Source organism: Chlorocebus sabaeus, chromosome 11 (genome assembly GCF_047675955.1).
Source record: "Chlorocebus sabaeus isolate Y175 chromosome 11, mChlSab1.0.hap1, whole genome shotgun sequence".
Classification (NCBI taxonomy): domain Eukaryota; kingdom Metazoa; phylum Chordata; class Mammalia; order Primates; family Cercopithecidae; genus Chlorocebus; species Chlorocebus sabaeus.
The window spans coordinates 121227537-121252045 of record NC_132914.1 but is presented as its reverse complement, the minus strand read 5'-3'; the positions used below and the strand labels follow the sequence as shown (position 1 = coordinate 121252045).

The following is a 24509-nucleotide window of genomic DNA, read 5'->3' as shown; positions in this document are numbered from 1 at the left end:
TCTCTTTCCTTACTGCCCCCCACACTTCCTTATACCCTATACACCAAAGTTCTAGGTTCCTTGATTTCTCTCACAAGAGACAAGTTCAATGGCTAATAATTTGGGCTCTGGGTTTTAAAGAGCTATAGGGAAGATATGCTTCATTTTGTCCTGCGGAAATTCGTCTTTGCACGACTTAGCCTAATAACTCCTAATGGAGAAAAGATAAAAGACAAAAGAAGCTGTGTCTGATTTTTCTTTAACAAGAAATTACCACAGACTATGAAATTAGGTCCAGAGAAGGGCAACAAAAGTTATTGAGGGAATGATGCCAAGTTTTCTCCTGAGTCTGAGAAGAAAATCTGAGAAGGCTAAGTGCATGTATTATCAGGGTGATCAAGGATGACACAGGCATCCATTCTGTAGCTTTCCTTCAGCCAAGTCCTCTCACAAAATGACCTCTGGAATGACATCACTGGGTGTACGCCTCTGCTCTGCCACCTGCTATGTGACTGTGGCTGATCTGACCAAGCTGCAAACGTATGGATAATAATGTCTACAACACTTTGCTGGGGTAATTAAAGAAGATAATAAACATGAAAGTACCTATCAAGAGTGCCCACAGCATAGCTGAGGCTAAATGAATGTTAGTTTCCTTATTTCCTTTATTTTAATTAGCACATAACACATTCATTCATTTGCCAAGAATGTCATTTCACAGGCAGAGGCTTCCAAACACCTGATGATCTAATCTCCCTGTAATTAAGGTTCTTCCTCCATTCAAGGTGAAACCCTGCCTTTATTCCTATGTGTCTGCTGCTCCCTGTTCCTACCTGTAACTTTTCCCTTCTTGACCCTCTAGTGACAGGATTGCTTTTTAAAAAATATTACTTTAGTGAGATTTCCCCATGGTTTGCACTCCACTACTTTGTTTTCTGCTCTTCAATCCCATATACAGAAACGCCTGAGTAATGGGACACAATGATTAGCTTCAGTGATAGCCCCTACGTGAACCCCACATACAAGGCCTAAGTTTATTTTATCTATCTAGTAAACGTGTAACATACACATGCACTAAGAACCATAATAATTTGGTGGGTAGAAAACTGGACTTGCAGCTCAAAAGGCCTAAGGTCAAAATCTTCACCTAATACTAAATAGCTGTCTGACTGAAGTCACTGATTCTCACCAGCCTCAGTTTACTCAGCTATGAAACAGAGAGAAGTCCCACTGTGAGTCATGGAGCTGCTCACTCTCACCCTCCACTCATGCCTCCTCAGGAACAAGGAACACTGATGAAGTAACAGAAAAAAATACAATTTCCTCAGGATACAATTAGGATACCTAAAGAGTCAATGCACAGAAAGAACAACAGAACATGAGAAAACCCACTTTCCTGCATACTCTGCCTTTTCCTTAACCTTCCCTTTGGCTGACTACTGGATTTGTCTTCCTCAAGGGACCAGCCTTTCACAATTGGCCAGGGGATTCTTTCTGCTCTGAGGTCAGGCAGGAACTAGTTGAAGGGAGGGAACACAAAAGGAAGCACAGAGGCTTAGTTCAGATTAGCTCTAATGCTCGTTTACTAAACTTGCTTCCTCTTTCCACTGTGGTAGTAAGACCTAAAGAGACAAAATTCATGCTCAGGCCCAGAAGAAAAGAAGAACAGACTGGAAAGCCCAAGTCACCCTCAAGAAGAGGCATAAGGAACACCTGAAGGTCACAGGAGTCCCAGTCTAGCCAACTAAAAGAAGAAGGAAGACAGGTTGGGCCCTGAAGAACAGGCAAAATGAAAAGTGGGTAATTAGCAAGACTGCCCTCAATGATGCTGGCAGTGCGAGTTGCCACAGTAGTTAGGGGGTCAAAAGTTAGGGATTTGTAATTCTGACTATATTTGTATACATTTTTAGAAACTGTGGTAAAAAACACATAACATAAAATCTACCATCTTAATTATTTTAAATGCACAGTTCAGTAGTATTACATATATACACACTGTTGTGAAACAGATCTCCAGAGCTTTTTCAACTTGCAACACAAACTCTGTCCCCATTCGACAACAACTCCCCTTTTCCCTCTCCCCCAGCCGCAGTAACCACCATTCTACTTTCTTGACTCCATGAATGTGACTATTCTCAAGTACCTCAAGAGTCTGGCTATTTTTATACCTGGGTCACAATTCATAACATGTATGGTCTGGCAAACCAAAGCAAGCAGGGGAGAGAGATTTTGGAGTAGGCTCACTCAGGAAGCACAAAGTGCAAGAGCAGGTGACCTCTTATAGCCAAAAATCAACAGAGATGATGAGAATCCTAAGAATAGATAGGATTTGGTCATTAGAATTCAGTATCTGCATGGATGGATAGAAATTTATTGCCACTTCACTCTCAGAGAGGGCCAGGGAATGGTCACAACAAATTATGCAGAACTCTGGCCTTCAGGCTTTTGATCTTGTAGGACTGGCACTAGAGGCTGATCCAGTGCCACTCTGAAAATGTAGCTTATTAATGGCTAATACCAAATCTGGCCAGTGGGCTCAGCAAACACCCCTAACTTCTAGGTACCCTAGATGGAAATGTACACAGGACTGAACTGAAAATACACAACACTTTATTATTAGCTGGACCTGTGAATCCAATTCCCAATGCAGCATTCCATAACGTAGGCTGGATTACATAGAGAACTCCTTTTCCCTACATTAGTGGCAATCTTAAACTGACACCAAAGCACACACGGGTATGAAAAGGAATTCATATAATATTAGACATAACTCTTTGGTCTTACTACACATAGTAAAGACTGGCCGAGGTTACCCAACTCAGCACAAGAGAGAATGCAGCCAGAAAGAGACAGAGAAGAGAGAACATTTGCCAAAATGCCAGGGTCCACTTGCCCCCACTTCTAAATATGTCAGTCACCTGAAAACCAATCCAGTACATGGGAAAAGAGAGAAAAGGAAGAGAGATAGTCAGGACCTTTCTGTTGAGGGGCAGCCCCAGCCTTTCCACTCTAGCCACAGACAGCCAAGAAAAGATATCACACATCCACGTAGGCTTAGCCTTCTAACGACACACAGTCACTAGACCCACTAGGACAGAGGCCAACAAAATGTCCTTTACCTCCCACAGCCAATCCTCTTTGTTGCATGGGAAAGTGAAGTCTGGGAAGGCAGAATCCCAGGGCCTGAGCAACCAGCCTCTGGCAGCAGGAGAAATGACAAGAAGCTCATTCCCCCAGAAGCCAGCAGCTATGAAGACAAAGGCTTTCCTTTCTCTTGCTGCCCAGCTATGCATGGAAATAACATACAATTTTATGATGTCTGTGAATCAGAGATCTAGACTGTATGTTCGACTGGAGTATTCTGGATTTCAGCAATGACCAAATAAAGATAAACAAATACTTGTCCTATATATCTTGTCTTCTTGAGCTGAGTAAAGGAGGAGGAAAAAAATCTTTAAAAAAGAACGAATCCAAAGAGAAAACAAAGAAAAAAAATAGTTGTGTTGGGAACACAATGACACTCAGAATCAAGTCTGCACAGATGGATGTGAAACCATAATCCTCAAGTAAGAAGATTTTCAGGAACTTATATTTAAGGAAAAAGCTACTCTTCAGGCATTGGGGGAAAAAACACCAGAAATGTATAGAGCGAACGAGCTTTTAAAAAGTTCTGATAGCTCGGTGAGGATAGGAACAACAGAAGAAGAAGACAAAGAGTGGCATGAGATCTAGAATCCATATAAGGCCTCCAAGATGGCAGAAGAAAATGGGACAAGTGAAACAAAGTTTTAATAACCAATAGTTCACATGGAAAGAAGAAAATGAAGATCCTGAGGAGATGGACAAAAATGTTTCTGACATCTTGAGAGTAAGGAAGGTGGTCCAAGATCTGAGGAATTCAATGCCAGATAAAGGCGAGGTCAGGAAGTGTGAGACATGGAGAGCTGCTTCCTTATTAAGCCCCAAAGGGCACATGCTCAGAAAAAATTCTAGAGACAGCTTTGGCTTAAAATACTCAAGGGGGATTCTCCATCCAGGACAAATGGTGAAACAAGGGGAAAACTTACCACAATGACAGGATCAAAACCCCCAAGATATTCCAGAAGAACAGGCAGAGGCAGGGCCCACAGTGGCTGAAGGGCTACAAAGGCCTTAGGATCCTGCTGGATGGGAGAAATGCAGAGAGAAAAATGGGTTTATTTATAGAGAATTTAGGATCACAAAATGTTTTCATAAACTAGCTATTATAAATGTGGGGTACCAGCTCAGAAGACAGGACAGACCCATTTACATCTGGGATTTATAGAAATATATGGGATTCAAGGCATGGAGGCCCAAAGAAGGGAAGAGCAAATCTGAGAAACCACAGAAAGGAAAATCCAGGCACTCTGCACAACTTCCCTCCAAGATATAGGTATCCCAGTATCACAACTAGCCTTGTGATGGGAACCTGATCCAAAATGAGTTTAAGGTTCATAGGTATAAGATAAAACTGACTCAGACTGGCTAAAATGCCAGGGAGTAAACAATCAATAGTGTTTCTTCACGGATTTTCCAGTCTCTCAGGGTGCTGAAGAAGCACAAACTGGAGTCAGACTGGGCGAGTTCATGTCCTGGTCCTACTGCATACCTGCTATGGAAGCTTCACCTAAGAGGTTAAGAATGAGTTAATGGAGATAATAAAGGCCCCTGATCTTATAAGGTAATTTAAGGATTAAATCAATTAATCCATGAGAATTACTTAAAACACTGCCTGGCAAATTTTAAGGGCTCAACAAAGCTATCATTATCATTATTTTATTTATTCCATCTACTACCTCCCCCCTTCTGCTATATTCTATAATTGTTCAGAGAAGTTTGGGTATAGATCTCAAGATCTAGCTTTAAGTTTGGGGAACTTCACTTTCCCTTGGGAGTTATGATATATTAAGGAACTTAGGTTCACATTGCTGCCGTATCTACATGTGGATGGGACATTTACATGTTTTTCTAGCTGTTGTCAATCTAGGGACAGTGCTGAATTACAGTATTCCTCTATGGCTCCCCAGAGCTTTAGGGGAAAGGATTACATGAAAGGCATGTGGTTAGAATGATCCAACTTGCTAATAACTATCTGAAGTTGCTATATCATTTTCAGCAGAAATCGCTAACATTAGAAATAGAGTCCGGTAGACTACGCTGAGTGGCCCTGCACTGTCAGAGACTGAATAAAACAGGAAGAAAATGGAAAAGTGAAAATGCTTTAAACACATTTAGCTATTTTAGTTTCTCTGTGGGAATAAAGGTTAAACTTAGAATGAAAGCTGTTAGCAGGATAATATTTTAAAGGTCAGGAATACATTTGGAGGAATTTCAAATGGTCTTGATATCGGGCCAGGTTTTTTTCTCCGTTACTGAACTATACATGCCAATCATGGTGCCTGCTAGCCTACAAATCCTACTAATGGGAACTGCTTCAGCTTTAAGGGTAAGCCCAGGCAGCCATGGGCCACATGACCACTTCAGAGACCAAGTGCAGATATCTGACCCAAGAGCTTAACTCTGACATATGATGTGGCTTGGAACAACAATAAAAGCAAAACAAAATCAGATCCCCCTCTCTCAGGAATCTAAGCAATACTGAGAGAATGAGGTTATCAACTGTGAGAGATGAAGCTGAGAGGTTATGATCCCAAAATGACTGCAGAGGTCATGAGATTACAGCAAACCAAAGTCATGAGGAAGTAGAATCTATAAGCAAGGAGAAGCTAAAAGGTTAGAAAAGACATATAGGGGAGGGAAAAACAAGCCAGATGGCAGCAAGAAGAGAAAGACACAAAGAAATGAGCAATGCTGTGAGAGACCCCACTGTCCATGAGAAGACTGTGGCTTATCTCTGGACAACCTGAGTTCCTCATGGGTCTGATCCACATGCATCCTCCAATATAGCCCCTTGTACAGAAAGTGGTCTGAATGAACCTCTGTTCTTTGCAACAAAAAATCCCTAACTAAAACACTTCCTTCAACTCCTCCTTAAGATGAAGTTTTCCCAGGAGGTGCCTCAGTGCCACAAACAAACAGATTCTGGGCAAGTCCACCCCCTCCCGTGCCCCCGCCAGACATGCCTAGACATACCCAATGTCCACTTCCCAGCAGAACAGGGATGTCTTATCTCTAGGCATATAGGCACAGTCCCTAAGGCTCATGAACATCTCGAGGACCTATGTAAATGTTTGAAATCTGAAAAAAAAAATTACTGGATGCAAAACATGCAAAGAAAATTGCAAAATTAAAGTTAATAAATGTTAGATGTCTACAGCCAATCAAAGCTCAACTCACATGGTTTTGTACAAGCTAATTTTATGTGGGATATGGGTGATTTAATGTTTAATATGACATAGTAAAGGCCACCAAAGGTTAAATGGCTTAAGGCCTTCACAGGTCTTCACACCAGTCCCACAGCAGTGGACATGTATGGGCCTAACCTGGAACCTGCCATTCCAACCCCTTGGATAAGTGTATGCTTAAACAGTATACCTGGCCACTCAAACTGGGCACTCAGTCTACAGTGAGAGGTCAAATCCCACCTCCCAGATTTCAACACAGTTATTTGACCACTTCTGATATTAGAAATCTTTTATCTTTTCTTTTTTTTTTTTTTTTTTTGAGATGGAGTCTGGCTCTGTCGCCCAGGCTGGAGTGCAGTGGCCGGATCTCAGCTCACTGCAAGCTCCGCCTCCCAGGTTTACGCCATTCTCCTGCCTCAGCCTCCGGAGTAGCTGGGACTACAGGCACCCGCCACCTCGCTCGGCTAGTTTTTTGTACTTTTTAGTAGAGACGGGGTTTCACCGTGTTAGCCAGGATGGTCTCAATCTCCTGACCTCGTGATCCGCCCGTCTCGGCCTCCCAAAGTGCTGGGATTACAGGCTTGAGCCACGGCGCCCAGCTATCTTTTCTTAATGAAATATTTTAAATAAGTGAAGCCAAATAATTTCTATTAGCCATACTATTAGTTTTATCAAGTATTTTTACATGTCATTTATGAGAACAAATGGTCTCACAGATTTAAAGGATTTAACATTTGACATGTGTCATAACAATAAATCAAAAATCAGTCACATTTACTCTCTCCCGCAAGAACTCCCTCAAATGTCATGAAGAGACCTAAACATTTTTTTCCTTTTGGTCAGATTTTCAATCTGAGAAGAGCAGGAAGTGGCACAAAAGTTACACGAAACTTAGATCTTACATTCTGAGATGATAGTGTTAAAAGCAAAAAAGCAAATATAATCCTTTCTAGAGTCACTGTTGATTACAGCTTTAATTTCATATGCACAGATAAGCGACATGTGTTCTCTGGAGCCATCCCCCGACTAAGACCAATTCACTCTTCTCACTTTCACCGCTGAGCTCCTCCACAGCATCTACAATATCTTCTGTGTGCGCCTCCTACACACCATTCTGCACCCCAACCCCCACTACAAACTGCTCTCAAAGTCATATCTCGGGCCGTTCTTCCTGCCTCACCCTGACTCCTAGTCTACCATCTCCTCAGCTCCCAGTTCCCTGCACATTTTCACTTTTCCTCTGGCTTTGCTGAGTGTGTCTGCCATCTCTGATGCCTATGCCTAAATATAGGAGTCCTCCATACAGTATGTCCTGTCCCCATTTTTTAGCTCAACTACCTGCTTGACTAGAGTGATGACTATTTCCATGATGATGATGCCACAGTTTTTTGTCACAGTCTTTTCTTCTTACCTGTATCTCCAACTGCCTACTACAATTATTTTCCCATCATCCCATGATAAACTGAAAATCACTACTTTGCCAAACTCAAAGTCCCTATAAAAGGCAACTTCTTCCCTCAACAAATCTCCTGGGCAAAGAACTTTGAAACCAAGTCTCTCCTCCTCCCTGGCCCCCACACCCCTTTCAACTGTTTTCTTTCTGTGTTTGTTTCTTCCCTTCAGCATTTAAACACAATGCAGAAGTCTCCCCCGACCTTAAGGAAAAACAGCATTTAATCCTAGGCCTTCTTTAGCTGCCCTGTCTCCCTGGCCCCACCCTCCATTTCCCCATCCAGACCTCTTAAAGACTGATTTTTCCGGATTTCTATTGCTTCACTTCCCATTCATGTCTCAATCCAATACCACACCACCGAGGTTCCTCTCACTGTTGGTCTTCTCTTGGCCAATCGAAGGGCACTTTTTATTCTTTATCTGGACATTACTGGCCACACTCCCTTGGCTCCTTCTGTGACCCTACAGCCTCTATGTTCTATACTCACTGCATAAACCCGGTACTTTCAGTTGGCGGGGCAAGCTCCTGTAAACACTAGTACATTCCCGTGGGTTCCATCTCCCCTCTCCTCTGCCCCTAACATCCACACCAGTTTCAACCATCTCGCCCACTGGTTCTCAACTCTGGCTATGAAAGAAAGCTCTTGCTAGGAGTCCACATTTCAACTGTTCACAAGGCCTCCAGAGGGCACTCAAACACCTGCTCAGAAACCTTCCTGGCTCTTCACACTAAGGTCTTACAACTTGAAATCAATGTCACAATGGGTTACTACCTCTGGTTGCCAAGCATCATGAAAATGCATGCTTCGTGCAGGTTCTCTGATTCTGTGAGTCTGGAGGCTTACCACAAGGTCCTAGTTCTATCACAATGTAAAGTTATAGTATTAAAAGTAATTTATTGAATATCGGTTAACTGAGAAATTTGACATGTTTTCTAGCCAACGCCGAGTACTTTGAATCAATGAAATGTTCTTAAACTCCCATCACACTCAATCCTAAACATATTTCAACTACACATCCAAAAGTGATTTTGAAAGCCAGAGGGACATACGAAATTTACTCTGCAGAAGAAAAATGGTTCCAATTATTTCTATGAACTGCTGTGTTGTTAACCTAAGTGGCAGAGTTCATCATCTTTGGGACAGGGGTCCGCTCTGGCTACAAAGACTTCCTCACAAGCTCTGTCACAGTATCACAGAACACACTGCAAAATAAGATATGGAAATAAGCTATGATTATTTTATGAACTTTCAGGGGTATGAAAAATAAATGAGTTCTAGAATAGCTTTCTTATAATGTATCAGGTGACACAAGAGACTCTGTGTATTCCAGAGTTAGAATAAAGGTGTAGAAATGTTTTAGTGTTAAAAAGCAATACGAATTATATTTTTTAAATTACATTTTGAATGCTTCTGCTACATCTTCAAAATTAAATTGCATTAAAAAAAATTCACTGTCTTTACAAATGAATAACCATAGCCATTGGTTCCACCTTCTGACTCGCCCACATGGATTAGCTGTAGCACAACTTACTTTCTTTTTTTACTCTTTTGAGACAGGGTCTCGCTCTGTCACCCAGGCTTGAGTATAGTGGCGTGATCATGACTCACTACAGCCCTGCCTTCCAGTGATGCTCCCACCTCAGCCTCTTAAGTAGCTGGAACCACAGGTGTGTGCCACCATGCCTGGCTAATTTTTGTACTTTTGGTAGAGATGGGGTTTTGCCATGTTGCCCAGGCTGGTCTCAAACTCCCGGCCTCAAGCCATCCGCCTGCCTTGGCCTCTCAAAGTGCTGGGATTACAGGCATGTGCCACCATGCCCAGCAGACACAACTTTCAACCTGAGCTGAAAGACTTCAATTTGCTAAATCTAAGATTCACTCCCGATCCCTTTATTACATCTCTAGGCCATTTGAAACTACTGCTCCTGTCCATTCTTAAAACTTTCTAACTTCCAAGACATCTCTCCTGAGTGTCCTCATCTGCACTCCCTTCTAGCCAGTCCACCAGGCTCACACTAAGTGAATCTGCTCCTGTAAGCTCCGCAACAGTAAAACCAATACGGTGAGCGTGGAATCCAAGCTAAGCCAATCAGATTGTCTTTCTGGAGAATCTGGACTGGGAAGTGGGAAGTGGAAAGACTGGGCCTGTGATGTGAGCTGGCAGAAGTTATAGTTTCAGGATGGTCTTCCAGAGTGACCACCTGGGGTCACATGTATTACTTATAGCCGAGAGAGAGAGAAGAGACAAGAGGGAGAGCAGGCACACAAAGCACAGGGCAGACACACAGTGAGCAAGAGAAGCCGGGGAGATGAAGGCAAAGAGCACAGCCACACTGACTGCCGCCAACTTCCCAGCGACTGGGCCCCAACCTCTGATGAAAACATCCCCCTTCCTCTCTAATGTCTTCTGTTACCTTGGCAGGCACTTTCTCCACTACCTTTTCCCCACTTGTCCTCCTTCAAGGTACCCATGCTCCAGCCATACTACTAACAGTCAGGTGGGCACTCACACATGGATGAAAGGGTACCACTCTGCCTATTTCCTGGCCTGCTCCTATGTGGAAGGGACCAGTTTACCAAAATGAAGAGAAATCACTCCAAGAAGTCAGGTGTACTCTGACAACAGGATGACTGACAAAAGGACCACTAATGCCCAGAGGAGTCTCCAACACCCACTCAGAGACAGTCTACCGAATGAACCCCAAAGACAAACATGGTATAACCTGAAGTCAGGGTCATGCAGTCTCAAATAATTCTATGTGAAAAATATCAACTGTCCAGTCTATCTAGACAGATATGCCCCAATTTACAGACGTACAACTACACTGCAAGAAAAATTTCCCATGTAGAAATATTGATTTTAATACCATAGCTATGTATAGTATCTGGTCATTCTTACAGCAAAACATGTATGTGTACTGTAAAATTATTCTTTGTAAATTCTCTTCATGAAGAACCTACGTGTCCTGTAAGACCTTCAAACTCAAGCACATTCAAAACTGAACCAGTCACTTTCTCACCAAAGCCTACTACATTCCTGTCTTAATCTGTTTTCTACTGCTTTCAAAAGAATACAGGAAAATGGATAATTTATGAAGAAATTTATCTCTTATTTTACAGTTATGGAGGCTGAGAAAGCCCAGGTCAAGGGGCCACATCTGGTGACAGCCCTCCTGCTGGTGGGGACTCTCCAAAGAGCCCTGAGCCAGCACAGGGCATCACACGATAAGAAGGGGCTGAGCATGTTAACATGTTGTCTCAGGTCTCTCTTCTTTTTATAAAGCCTCTAGGTACCCTCCCATGACAACTCATTAATCTATGAATGGCTCTGCCCTTATGAGCTAAACCTCTGAAGGACCCCACCTCTCAACACTGTCACACTGGGGATTAAGTTTCAACATGAGTTTTGGAGGGGACAAATATTCAAACCATAGCCAATTCCCAACTACCGTAAATCAGTCCACTCTCCCCTCAATTGCCCAAGTCGGAAACCTGGATATCATCGACTCCCCGCCATCACAAAGGTCTAGCCATTCTCTTCCAAATACCTCTGGAAACTCTCCACTGTCTACCTGCATTGTCTCAACTTAACTCAGGCTTAACTCAGGCCACCGTAATCTTCCCTGGAATTCTACAAAAGCCTCCAGTCTTGCTTCCCTCTAATCCATTATCTACTCTAATATAACTTTTTTAAAATGCAAAATGGATTGTTCTTACCCTACTCACAAGTTTTCAATGGGTCCCAATCATTTTCAGTGTAATTTCCAAATTTATTCATACGGCTTTAACCAAAAACACAGTGTTCATGTCTATTTGCCATGTAGTTATCATGTCCCAGATATAATACACTTCGTTAAACCAAATGTTCCAACATACATGTAATACAAGTACATGTAATCTTAGCATGGAAAGCATTTAATTCTGATTACTTCTTGGGAAAAGCCTAGGGGAGACTGGTTTTTCATATCACATTTGTTTGCATTGCTTCAGTTTTTTTTACAATGGGCATTTACTTTTGTAATGAAGATGTTACAGTTTCTCACCAATTTCACTAAAGGTCTAAATTTAGACAAAAATATATACTACCTAATACCTAAAAGGATGTGGTAAAAATGACACACTCTTAATGTTACATTGGCCGTATGTATCAAGAGTCTTTAAATTATTTACATTTCTTGATGGTCTAGGAACCATCAAAAGAATATTTTCAAATACAGAGAAAAGTTTTCTGCACAAAATATGTATATTGTAGAATTACATTTACGGGCACAGTTTGCAGAATGGTTATGATACATCCCGGTATCATATATTTAGTCCACAATTCTTCAGATTTCCACCTGATTTATTCTACATATTTTTGCCATTCATAGGTTTTACTGGAAGGCTCCTGGGACTTTTTTTGGGAGTTTTAATCATATCATGTATACAACTGTGTATCCTGATTTCCTTCCACTTAACACTATCATAAGCATTTTAACATATTTTCTTCATAAACATTTTTAATGGCAGTGTTATTTGCCACTAAATATATGATACAGGGGATGTATCATAACCATTCTGCGAACTGTGCCCTAAAGAGTAATTAAATTTTATGTAGTCTAGTACACTAGTTTTTAATTATTATTTTCTCTATTGTTTCTAATAGCAGCAGCTACTTCCAGATTTGAGTGCTGTGTAGGCGCCTGGCCCTTTATCTCTTACTCTCATAACACCATAAAGTGGAAAATATTTGTGGCAAATAGTAAGAGTTAGTATTTTCAATATGTAAAGAACTCATACAAATTGATGAAGAAAATAAAGAAGATCAACACACAAGTTGTTACAGGATGTGAATCGACGGTTCACTTGATAGACCTGCCGATACCTTTTAATGTAGACAACTAGTTTAACATTTTTGTGTACTTTTTGCATACAAAGTACCTTTTTATTGCTACTTTTATTAATCCTCACTTTTAAAAAATTAGAAACAAGGATTTTTTTTTTTTTTGGAAGATGGAATCTCGCTTTGTTGTCCAGGCTGGAGTGCAGAGGCCCAATCTCTGCTCACTGCAAGCTCCGCCTCCTGGGTTCAGCCATTCTCCTGCCTCAGCCTCCCAAGTAGCTGGGACTACAGGCACCTGCCACCATGCCTGGCTAATTTTTTGTATTTTTAGTAGAGATGGTGTTTCACCATGTTAGCCAGGATGGTCTCGATCTCCTGACCTCGTGATCCACTTGCCTTGGCCTCCCAAAGTGCTGGATTACAGGCGTGAGCCACCGTGCCTGGCCAGGATTTTTTTTTTTTTTTTTTTTTAATCGAACACTGACTTGACCTTTGTGTAGCTGGTAACGTGAAGTCAATGTGAATTCCAAGGGAAAGCTCCCATCTCTTCCAGACAGCCCTCTGAGATGGCCTACTTGGTCTCCCCACTTCTACTCTCCAGCCCCAACACACCCCCACATCTTGCATGCAGTGACTAGAGTGGCTGTTTAAAGATACAAATCTGATTATGTCACTCCTCTTTGTAAAACCCAACCCGTATCATGGTTTCCCACTTCACTCGGGATAAAATACAACCACTTTAACCTGCCCTACAAGACCCTACTTGATCTGGCCCCTAGCCTGCCACTCTTCCCCTTCACCTCCATAGTCTATCCACATTCATTCTTTCAATTCCTGGAATGGGCAAAGCTTTTTCCCCGCTTTGAGGCCTTCCCACATGCTGTTCCTCTGTCTGGAAAATTATCCCCCACTTCCCTCCACACTAACACCTACGCACTCTTCAAATCTCAGCTTAAATCTTATTTATACAGAAAAGCCTTTCCTAGGCCCCTTTTCTCCACTCTAAAATTTGGTCTCCCCTTTTTTATACTTCCTCATAGCAGGTGTTGCTTAACTTCCACAGCAGATACCACAGTTTGTGATCATATGTGTAGTTGTGATTGTGTTTAAATTCCGATCCCCTCCCGCTCACAGATCATAAGCTTCAAGAGAAAAAGAACAAGTTGATTTTGTTGGCCACACTACAGGCACTCATATACATCTGAAAGAAAGAAAAATACATACAAAGCCCCTAATCGTATCTCGTACATCTTAAAATGTTACCCATCACATCAATCGTTATTTAAATGATTAAAATATTAAATCTCAATATTAAAACTCTGATACAGCCTGCAAATTTAGTAACAATCCCTTTTCCTTGAAGGACATAAAAACTAATCTGAATCTGCTGCTGCCACAGAAAAATACATGTACAACTTACAACTTTAAGGAAATAAGATTAAATATTATGGTGAGAGTATTGTCTGGTGTTCAGTTTGCTAATATGTTTATTCACAGTCAACTAATTTATATGCCTTATTTTTTAAGGTGTGAAAGCACTAGGGGCTGGGCACAGTGGCTCACACTTGTAATCTCAACACTTTGGGAGGACTGCTTGAGGCCAGGGTTTGAGACCAGTTGGGGCAAGATAGTAAGACCCTGTCTTTACAAAAATAAAATAAAATAAATCAGCCAGGTGTGGTAGCACATGGTTGTAGTCATTCCTAACTACTGGGGAGGCTAGAATCATGCCACTACAGTCCAGCCTGGGCAACAGAAAGAGACCCTATCTCGCTCTCTCGCTCCCTCTCTTTTTTTTTTTTTAAAGAAGAAGGGGAAGAAAAGAAAGCTCTAGGAAAAAATGCTTTGCAAAATATTGTTTACGAAGTCTAACGTATTGTCAGTACTTGATAAAAATTAATTTAAAAAATCACAAATTAAAAAGCATTCAAAGTTGACTATCTCTAGTGCTCTGTGATATGATACACACACATCTCGTCAAAAAATATAAATGATATTGCAAATAATTTTTGTATCACAAAGGCTAATAAAACCAATATTTATATACTACTTTACATTCTACAAACCATATGCACTGTATCACTGAACTCTATGGAGTAGACTGAGCAGGCCATTTACAGAAAAGAAAACTGAGGTTTGGTGTCATTCAATGTCCTCCCCAAGGTCACACGACTTCTAAGAGGTACAGTCAGAGCTACTATACGGGAGGGATGGCTGCTCCCACATGTACATTTCTTAACCGAAAGAGAACTTCATCATAAATGCCGAATCTCAGTATTAGCGTATATCTGTGCTATCACCCAAATGTCATCTCATCAGAGAACCACAACCGGCAAAAAAGCTGTTTTAAAGTTAAAACTTAAACTATCAATTTGGGAAACGGCTAAACCACGGTATACTGAAACTATGGAACATGATGCAGCAGTTGTTAAAAAAAAAATAACTTGAAGCATTGTATGCTAAAATTTAAAGGGTGCAACAGTCCTTGTTAAAGCAGTCAAAAACGATGTTAGGTGCACACACGTAAAGGTATCCCAAAAGATCTAGAAGGATACACACCTCACACGTAATAGTCGGCATCCCTGGAGACAGCGGTTGATAGTCAAAAGACAAAATGCCATCTCTGCGATATGCTGTTTTTACAAAGAAAATGTACTACTCTAATTTAAAATTAATTTTTAAATTTCAAATTAACCTGTGGGTTGAACAAGGTCAATTTCCTGCTTTAAAAAACTATGCATCTATAAAGGAAATAGGGGCCCTCTCTAAGAAGACAAAATGCCTAAAAACAGTTCCATCTTGAGAAAACAATAAACTGTAAATATCAGAAAACATTCCTTGAAGAAGGCAATAGCTCGGAAATCTTTTTTCAGTATCTGGTCTCCTTTGTTGCAGTGAGACAGCCCATAAGCAATCTAGCGACCAGAACAGTTCGGAGCAGGCTCCCGGGGAGATGTAGTTGTTAAGAGTTCGGCAAGAAAGGTTTCACAAAGGAGCCGAGTTCTGGGGGAAATGAGAGGTGATGTGGCGGAGAGATGGATCTGGATGGGAGAATGTCTGGGAGGGGGGTATACGGAGTTCATGAGAAGCCGGGGACAGTGAGAAAACTGCAGTCGAGTCCTGGAAGGGGTGAGAACGCCTGCGGAGGCGGGAGTCGAGAGGGGAGCGGACAGCGCCGGCAGCCAGTTTACCTGGGTGAGAATCCGGCCCTTGTTGTGGTCAAACAATGGAGGCGTCCGGCCGCAGCCGCCTTCTGCGCTGGGTGCGCGAGGGGTTCCTCATCACCTGAGCGGGATGCTCGCCTCCTCTGCTAGACGCAGGGCGCCCTGAAAAACACACAGCACCCCATGCAGCCGGCTCCTCCGCAGCCGCCCGGCTCCCCGGTCCCCTGGCGCGGCCATGACCGCCTCTCCGGGGACCCGCCTGGAAGGGCTCCAAGGCGCGGCTCCACGGGCGACGAGGGCGGCCGCGCTCCCCCTTCTCGGCTCCAACAACAATGGAGCCTGGCTCGGGAGTCCGGCTCCCGCGGGGCCTCGCCCGGCCTCGCCCTGCCCGCTGCCCAGCCCTCGCTCGCGCCGGCCGCCATCTGCGCCCCCCGGCCCCGCTCCCCTGCACTGCGGGCCCGCGGCCGACCGCCCGAGGCCCGAGGGGCGGCTTCTCAGCCCGGGGCCCGCCCGGCTGCGCGGAGCCGCTCTGACCTTCCCCGCCATCCCCAAGGGCCGGGCCAGCCCGAGGCCCATCCTCCGGGATGGGTTGTTTTTCTTTTCTTTAATCCACTCCACCTCCTTCCCACCCCCAGCCCGCTCCCCGGCCCCGGCCCCTAGCCCCCTCCGGGAAAGAAAGAAAGACTGCAGCCCGGCCGCCGAGAACTCACTCCAAGTGAGGGGAGTCAGCGCCCCAGGCCGCGGGCGCCGCGCACCCACCTCCCTCTCCTCAGGGACACCTCACAGGTGCGCCTCCGAGCCGCGCGCGCGCGCGCTCCGCACACCCAGACGCCTCCGGGGGACAGCGCGCGTGCGCACGCACGAGGCCGGGGAGCCCCGGGGGAGCCGGGACCGCACGCATGCGCGGCCGCCCGGCCCGCGCCCCCCAGACCCGGCACTGCCGGGCCCGGCCATCCCCAATCCCCGCGCGCGGCGCGCGCGCTCCCGCTCGCTTCCCTCGCTCCTCCCCGCGCCCCCGCCCGGGCCGCGTTACCCAGGGCAACCGCAGTGCGGCCGCACCTGAGCTGTGCGCCTGCGTCCCGCGGGCCCGACCCTCCCTTCCCCTCGGCCCTCGCCCCTGCCCGGCCACAGCCGGGCGGAAGGGGGCGTCGCCCCGCCTCGCCAAGTGAATATCTGCCCGCCGCCCCCGCCCAGCCCGGCAGACACAGACCCGCCGCCGCGTCGGCGCCTCGCCCGTCGGGTCAGCGCGGCCAGGCCTCGCCGCCGGCCCCACTCCCAGGGTGCACCGCGGCGAGCGCTCGGGTGGGAGCGGGCGAGATGTGCCGGGCGGGCGGCGCCCACTGACCTCCCTCGGCGGCCCGGCCCCGGGCAGCGCCCGAGCCCAGGCAGCCCCGCCCGCCGCGCCCCGCCCAGCCCATGGGCCGCGAGCCCCCGCCGCCGCCCGTCGGGAGGACCGAGCCTAAGAGGGCAGCCGCCTGAAGGAACGCGACGGCGGCGCCCGCAGGTGAGGCGGGGCCCGGGGTGTGCCGAGTCCGGCCCCGCTCACCTGGCAGCGCCGGCGGGGGCGGAGGGGCCGGGCAGGGACGGGAGTTCGTGGCGAAGACTTTAAAAACCCTCCCCGCGGGGAGATGGGGGACGGGGTCCTCCCGCCCCACCCCCGGGGCTTGGGAGCCGCGCTAGCTCCGCGAGGGGCAGGGGTGGCCCCGGGCGAAGGCAACTCGGGGGACGGCGGAATAGGGGGAAGAGGGTCCCTGAGGCGCAGGCCGCGCCCGCCCCCGCAGGGTCCGCCGGCCCCTTCTGGGGAGGGGGCGCCCCGGCCCGGGCTCCAGTCCAGGGTGCGGACCGGCCGCGGCGCGCGCCCACGCCAGTGGCAAGCGGGAGGAGAGGCCGGTCCCGGGGCGCTCCTGCCAGCCCCGGGGTGGGATCGCAGGGCGAGGGATCCGCATTGCAGGTGCACCAGGAGCGCCCCGGGGCCTAGCCCGGCTTTGTCTGGGATGCTGTGGGGAGGAGGCGGCTTGAATCCACATCTCCTTTTTAAATGCATATTACCACCTAGGGGACCTTAGAGACCCTCCCTGACAAGTTGTGTCGCCTCTGTCCTGGTAGCCTTTCCGTAAGTACACTACCTGCCAGCCCCTTCCTGAAGCTTTGATGCGGCTTTAGTTTACTCTGACGATTTGTCTGTGATTCGTGAAACGGAGCAGAATGCACAAACGCAGCACAGAGCTCAAGGTTTGGCTCCTGGGCTGCCGTCTGCTACCGCGAGTGAGTTTCTCTAACTTAGGTTTTCATGCTGGCCTGTATTGTTTCATTTCAAGCTTTGATATTTAGCAGTACGATCTAGTCCACTAATAAAAATTAGGCGGCCAGAGAGAAAATATAACCGTACTCTGTAGTTTAGGTTGCAGTAGTTGGTTCTGTAACAAAATACAAGCTACCAGGCTGTAATACTTTAACATATGACGCATTTCCAGAAACCTGTAAGAGTATTATTAAAACTAGGATTGCCATTTTAAAACTTTTACATTTGAAATTAAAGAGCATTGGTGTTGATAAAATGATTTTTTTTTTCACATTAAGAATTCCCATGCATTTTCTCGCCGTTGCATTGTAAGAAAAAAGATGCTAACGTTTGAAGTGACTTTTACCTCCAAAGATGTTTTGAAATGTATGTAATTCTTTTGGCTAACTGTTCATCTTACGTGAAATATGCTTGGAAGAAGGCTTTAAAACTCGTGATTATATTTACGGGTATGCGTACCTATACTTATCTCTGAAAAATCTTGAAATAGTTTTGTTACTCCTCTGCATATTATAATTACGCAGTAAATTTAGTTTAGGCACATTTAAGATCTAAGGTACAGGACAATTTTTTGTGTGAGATTTTTACTCTAACACATTTTAAATACATCAGTCTGACAAATAGGTTTTTTTGGAAATTAGAAATTTTTATTAACTCTTTTAAAAAAAATCATTCATCTTGGGTATATAACTCTTTCATCTGCCATGTTGCATAAATTGCCAAATTGGATAAATTGATCGCAACTTACCCAATTATCTTTGGATAAATTGAGCTCAATATAATTATCTCATTGGTAGGATGCCTTTGCAGTGACACTAACGTTAATAAAGTGTTGATGCTTTTAAAAAATACTTATGTTGAAAAAGCATTTTCTCGTATTTCTAGCAAGAAAAGTCATGGAACTTTTTTCCCTCTATCTGGAACCAGGTCAGCCATAAATAGTTTCTAATACATAGTGGGCACACATTTGGTAACTCAGATTAATTATATCTACTGAATTTACTGAATTCCATATCCTTCAAGGGCAGTGACTAGGTGACTTTGTGTCTTCACACACCAATGTTGCAGTAAACGTTTGAGTCAGATCGAAGTTTCATCCCGGCTAGGTAGGTGCTAACCTAATGACACCGGTTTCCACATCTTCAGCTCTGATGTTTCAACCTGCAGAAGGATTTGGGCAGGGAAGTGGCTGTGTCCTAATTGTCTTCAGATATGTGGAGGTCTGTTATGCAGCAAGGGATTTCATTTATTTTGAGTAATTAGTACAGAAAAACAGATTTCACTTTCATGTAAAGGCAAAAGTTGTTTATGGTGAGAACTAGCAGTGGAAAGAAGGGGCTGCTCCTTCCCTAGGGGCTTTTGGGATCAGCTGGTTCCCCACTTGGCCTAAATGTCTGTTAGGAGGTATCACAGGTATAGAGCGGTCTTTCTGAGAGGGACTCCTAGGTATTCCGATGGCAACTATATTCGAGGACTTCCGTACTTCACTTTTAGCACTGTGGCTTTTGTTTTTTGTTTTCTTACGCTAGCTTCTACAGTTGTGGACATAGCAACATCCCCAAACACCTACACGAACCCTGGGAAGATTTTTAGTAGATTAAAGACCCACCTGCTATCAAAGGTGATTCTTAGTCCTGCTTTGCGTTTGTATGGCACATTACAGGGAATAATAAAGCACTCTCAAATTCAGTGTGTTTTAAAAGACTCTTTTTAATTATACATGATTTGTATTTCTTTCTTTGACTTTTATTTTCTACAATAAACATTGAATCAAGAGGAAAATTACCCTTTTCTAGGAAGGCAAGCACAAAAGTCTTTTTTTAAAGCTCTTTTTAAAAAATAGGATGGTGCCAGTCATTCTTTAGAGAGCCAGCAAGTTGTGAAGGTGAATCGTTCTTTTACTTGGCTGAAAACATTTTTTAAAAGATACTGAATAAGGCTGGGTGCAGTGGCTCACTCCTGTAAACCCGGCACTTTGCTAGGGCGAGGCGGGCAGATCACAAGGTCTCGATCGAGACCATCCTGACCAACATGGTGAAACCCTATCTCTACTAAAAATACAAAAATTAGCTGGTCATGGTGGCGCAGTATTCCCAGCTACTCAGGAGGCTGAGGCAGGAGAATCGCTTGAACCCAGGAGGCAGAGGTTGCAGTAAGCTGAGGTCATGCCACTGCACTCCAGCCTGGCGACAGAGCAAGACTCCGTCTCAAAAAAGAAAAAAAGAAGAAGAAGAAGGAAAAAAAAAAAGACTGAATAAGAGATGATTCTTGTGCTTGCTCCGCATTTTAGTTTGTTTATTTCATTACTCAAACATGACTCAAGTTTCACAGCAAAAAGTCCAGTCATATCCACCTACATTAAGTTGCATTGGATGTTTTTTCAGTATGTCTGCATGGTTTTTAAAATATGCTGGCAGCTGAAGGTAAAACAAAGCCAAGAAGTAGAATTACAGCAAGCTGAAAAGCTTAGGGGGATTGGAACTTTGTGTTTGAAGAAGAAAAACATGTACCCTGTTTGTATGAAACCAATCTTGAGAATGATGGTTTTATCAAAAATGGGAATAATAATTATCTATTATAACAAAGATTCGGCTATTGAGTGTCAATCTAATACATGTATTAAGTGGGTCAATGAGGTTGGGACTCCAGTCTGTGGCTAAGAAGCCGAGCAGAGTTACCTGTGAACACGAGTGCCCAATACACAAGGATTGAAGTGCAGCAAGATGGTAATGAGGCCAATTGAGTTAAACCAAGGTCCGACCTCTCCAATTTAGGAAGAAGAGGAAAAAACAATTCTGAATTAATGTCTGCTTGGACTGGACTTTTTAAACATCTTTTAAAGTAGTTTCTCTCTCGTTCTGTAGCAGATGAGTTTGTCTCATGCGTTTGTGTCTCTTACCCATTAGCTGACTTTGGGTGTGATAAGTGACTAAGACTCCTCAAACTTTGAACAAGGAATATACCATTTATTTATGCTGTATGCATGAAGGGAAAAGAGACGATTATCAAGTTTTTCTGGCCAACCAAGAAATAAAATGAAACCTTAAAAATACTTATTTTTCCGGGAAAAAAAATCACAGATACTACTTAAATATTATTACCAGGACAACAAATTAGCAAATAAGGCAACCAGTTAGAAAGCAGCATTTTCAAGGTTAAAGGTTGCATTTTAAAGCTTTTAGCCATGACTTTTGAAGGGATCACACAAACATCTTTAAAGACTTCTTTGTTAATCAGAAAACAGTTTACATGCAAATTTCCACAGTGGAGAGCAGACCGAGATCAATACTTTCACGATTATTCCCAGCTTACTGCTTTATCAGAAAGAACTTTACTACGAAGCAAGAAGTATCTACTCTTCTGTGAAGGGAGTAAGTTTTCTCCTTGTTTCTGAAATTCTGTATTCTAGCTGAATTCTCAGGACCAAGCAGTGAACTTCCATTGGTTAGCACCAAATAGAGCAAGACTGAGAAAGCTGCTTATAATAAGTGGAAAAAATGACAGAAGAAAACTTTTAATAAAGGAGTATAAGGCACATAATACTCTGCTTCTACAAATTTTCATTTTGTTGCCTCTTTGGCAACACTTCAGATACTAAATTTAGGTCTGCATAAAATCCATTATCCTTTGCTCTTCAGATTTCCTCCCCAATCTATTTCTAAATGCATCCTGTGCCCTTCTCATTTACTATGCAAGTAAGAGAGTTTATGAGAAGTCGTTAAAGCCCATTTTCTTAGGTAACATTGTTTAAGCATTAATGCTACATGTAAATTGTCGTTCCCAATATGACTGCAATACTCTCTTTCTTAAAGTTGCACATTTTACCTAGAAATCTGTGGCATCATACTCTGAAAAGGCCATCTTTGATATAACGTAGAGGACACGTAAAAACACTGGGTTCCCAAGAGAAAGTTCCATCTCTATCATACATAGCATAATTATCTTAGGATTGCCATATTTTTCTAATGATAAATGAACATAAGAGGTTAGGCTCATGCCATACCCTAAACATTGAAGGAGGCTTTTTGTAACTCCTTTCTCTTCAGCTGTCACACACATCAACCCAGATGAAAGGCGCTGCTAGTGTTTCCTGCCTCAGTGGCTAGTAGCGTGTTAGGGCAGATATGCATTTTTAAAATAGCCAAGTCTTGCACATTGATAAGAAAGATGGAGAAAGGTTGGGGTTTTTTGCTCAGTTTTGTGTTCCCATAGATAAGAACATAGTAGAAGTTACTAGGTTTGGCCTGTCATTTTCAAGGAAGGTCAGTATCTGATACCAAATCATCTTTATCTTTTGGTTGAGTCCCTGTGACAAGACCAGAAAGTTCTAGTGGAATAGAGCAGCAGCTTTCTGGCATTAAGGTACTTGTTCATTGACATGCCCTATTGCTCTCGGGGGAGGAAGGATGTGTAATCCTCCTCAGCCTCTGCAATGTGATAGATTTCAAGAGAGGAATTGTTTAAAGAGGAATCAATAAAGGGGTCAAGTCAGTTTTTGACAAGTTTATTAGTACAATAAGGCTGTGGTATCAGGACCCAGTTCAGAGATGAACAAAGCCAAACCATATTGTTTGAGGGCAAAGGCAGGTTTTTAGGGGAGAGAGAAAATAAATACCCAAGTAGAAACAGAGCCAGAAGTGAGACCTTGGAGACAGGTTGAGAGCTGTCTATTTGGAGGTGTTCTTGTGTCTCATCCCTTGTTGCAGGATGGAACTCAGAGCTTTGGGTGACCATTGGCTAATTCTAGAACACTGCACTGAATGTTACTCATTAGCAGGCTGTGGTTAGAGCAGAGTGCCTTTCTTAGTAGTTTCAGGATGCCAGCGGGACCTGCCTGTGCAGTGACCATCTTGAGTCTGAAATTTAAGTGGAAAGCAGCAAATTAGCCATTCCTGTGTTTAGAGAAAACTGAGTTTAATTAGAAGGTGTCAAAGTCGTTGGGGTCGGCATGTTCCTACTGAAGAAACTGGGAATCCTCGGCACATTAGTAGCCAGCAGAACTGTGGAGTCCCTTGAAGGAAGGTTGAAGTGATGTTTGGACTGCTGAGCCACAGAGTGAACCTGGGAATGAGATATATTGACAGACACCCTCATCAGTGCTTTCCATCGGTGTGCAAGACTTAGCTATTTCTCAAAAGAACATAGCTTCCTCTCCCATGGAATGTGCTACCATTGGGGATGTAACCAGGAGCCTCCGAAGCCTACTCAGTTTTTTAGGTGAAGATCCCAGATTTTTGTTTGTCACAACTCTCGTGTTTACATTTATAGGTAGGGAATCCAGCCACTTCAGTCCAGTTTCTGAAAATTCCCGGCTAGGTTATTTTTCACAGTTCCATTTGGACATTTTACCCCCTCTTCTGATTGTGGACAAGACAGTGAAGGCATTGATGAATGTATAGGGCTTTACAGCTTTATTTACAATCTGGAAATTATGGACTCCTATTCCAAATAGACACACTTAATGTACCAAATCTGTAAATAAAATATTTCAGAAGTCTTTTTGACAGTCATTGTGTTAGCCTTTGCATGTATCTTCTATACCCAGTGAAATTACTAAAGCATTCACACGAACACCTGTTTTTCTCATTTGAATAAAACCAATCTGAATGTGCTTATAAATGCCCGCCTCCCGCCCCACACCCCCATCCATAGATAAGTTGCTCTCTTTGTCTTTATGGCTACTTCCCACAACATGAATGGACAGGTCAGACAACTCACACAGTGGTGATGAGCTACACTGGTAAATTTGGAGCATGCTACCCACATACAGTTTTCCCTGGCATCCCTTCTTGTTGGTGTGTACCAGGCCATGGGACATAGGAACAAGATGAAGGCACTTTGGAGCTACCAAGGGGCTCTCTAAAACCCTGACAGTCTTCAGAGTCCCTTCTACGATGTGGGGCCTGATCTGGGACAGGACAGTGTGGGAAAGAGCCACCATAAGGGACTGTTCACTCTGAGAAAGATGACTGACCATAGATAACCTTGACCATGTTATTCACCAAAGGAAGTATATTTCCAAAACAGCCCAACATGGGTTACATGAGGGCCGTGAGAAATGTAAGCTCCTCCAAGAGCATGCAGCCCTCACTGTTTTCACAATTGTCCGTAGTCAACAGAGTCACGAAAAAGTGAGAAAGAAAAGCAGGACTCCATACTCCAGTGAGAGCAATAAGCTTTGACTTCCGGACAGAATATACAGAGGTCAAGATGAATCAAGATTCCTCTTTATTGAGAAGAGATTGCATCCCAAAGACCAATTTACTTTTCTGTGAGTGGGTAGTCTTGTCTCTTCAATTATACACAAGTGTTTATGGATTCACCGCACTGTATCTCGATGCACACGTACATGCACACATGTCATTCCAAACAGTGTAACTGGCAACATATTTAGCAATTTAAAATTGTAGTTTTTAAATGTTACCAAACATACCAGGTGTCCTAATACATTGATTGATTTTA

At 43.9% G+C, this 24509-nt stretch overlaps 2 protein-coding genes across 14 annotated transcripts in view; one reads left to right on the top strand and one right to left on the bottom strand.

The window, feature by feature from the left end:
- Positions 1 to 17046, bottom strand: part of ZNF664 (zinc finger protein 664) — a 40204-nt gene extending 23158 nt beyond the window's left edge. For 3 of the 12 annotated variants that reach the window (XM_037995333.2, XM_037995324.2, XM_008005138.3), the window contains exons 1-3: positions 16456 to 16622; positions 15773 to 15907; positions 4047 to 4142 (exon numbers count right to left, since the gene is read on the bottom strand). The gene's annotated coding sequence lies outside the window, so the exon portion shown is untranslated. Of the gene's footprint in view, positions 1 to 4046; positions 4143 to 15772; positions 15908 to 16455; positions 16623 to 16955 lie in introns of those variants that run through there. The other 9 variants (XM_037995361.2, XM_008005141.3, XM_037995348.2 and 6 more) reach the window with 5 other exon arrangements.
- CCDC92 (coiled-coil domain containing 92) overlaps positions 16775 to 24509 on the top strand; it is a 35862-nt gene continuing 28127 nt past the window's right edge. For both annotated transcript variants that reach the window (XM_037995321.2, XM_037995316.2), the window contains exon 1: positions 16775 to 17249. The gene's annotated coding sequence lies outside the window, so the exon portion shown is untranslated. The remainder of the gene's footprint in view (positions 17250 to 24509) is intronic.